Source organism: Otolemur garnettii, unplaced genomic scaffold, assembly GCF_000181295.1.
Source record: "Otolemur garnettii isolate 467f Iridium unplaced genomic scaffold, OtoGar3 scaffold00083, whole genome shotgun sequence".
In the NCBI taxonomy this organism is placed as follows: Eukaryota; Metazoa; Chordata; class Mammalia; order Primates; family Galagidae; genus Otolemur; species Otolemur garnettii.
In genome coordinates this window covers 7654478-7655490 of record NW_003852478.1, presented here as the reverse complement: position 1 = coordinate 7655490, position 1013 = coordinate 7654478, and positions in this window count along the sequence as shown.

Below are 1013 nucleotides of genomic sequence, written 5' to 3'. Positions count from 1 at the left end.
TGTGTGTCTGTGTCTGTGTGTGTGTCTGTGTCTGTGTGTGTGTCTGTGTGTGTGTCTGTGTCTGTGTGTGTGTCTGTGTGTGTGTGTGCCTACGCCTTCTCCTCTGTCTTCAGCCTTTAGCGATACTTGCTCGCTGTCCTGTACGTTCAGGCTTACAGCTCATGAGCACACATTCCTTTCCTGTCCCATAAACATATTCTATGAAAGTTCTAAACGTGAGTCTCACTGACCTGGCTTATGTCATAGGCTTGCCCAGAGCCCTTCCCTGAAGCTGGAGGGATGGAGTGTGACTGCTGGCCAGATCTGAATCACACGCCCACCCTGGAGCTGGGGTTGAGAGTCTGCTCCATCCACACTATCTAGGCTAATTGGGGAGGGCTGCATCAATTTTCTGCATCAATTCAGAGAAAAATTGAACAACCGTCACTAGAAAGAGGAATTTCTGGATGTGTGTATATATGTATATATATATGAAATGGAAGAGTACTGTGGTATTGTCATAGCTCACTGCAACATCAGACTCCCTGGCTCAAGTGATTCTCTTGCCTCAGCCTCCCAAGTAGCTGAGACCACAGGCGCTGGCCACAATGTCCAGCTATTTTTAGAGACAGGGTCTTTCTCTTGCTCAGGCTGGTCTCTAACTCCTGAGCTCAGGTGATCCATCCACCTCAGACTCCCAGAGTGCTAGAATTACAGATGTGAACCACCATGCCCAGCCCCTACATTTCTGATTGTAAAAGTAAAGATGCTTATTGTAGAAAATTTAGAAATTACAAAAAATATATAAAGAAATAAAAAATCACCCGTCGTGTAATCAGGCAAAAGTTTTAGTATGTTCTTTCAAATTCTTTTTCTCTGCTTATAGGTGAAAGTTTTTTTTTTACTTTACATAGTTAAAAATCTATCCTATCTTGGGTGGCACCTGTGGCTCAAAGGAGTAGGGCGCTAGCCCCATATACGGGAGGTGGTGGGTTCAAGCCCGGCCCTGGCCAAAAACTGCAAAAAAAAAAAAA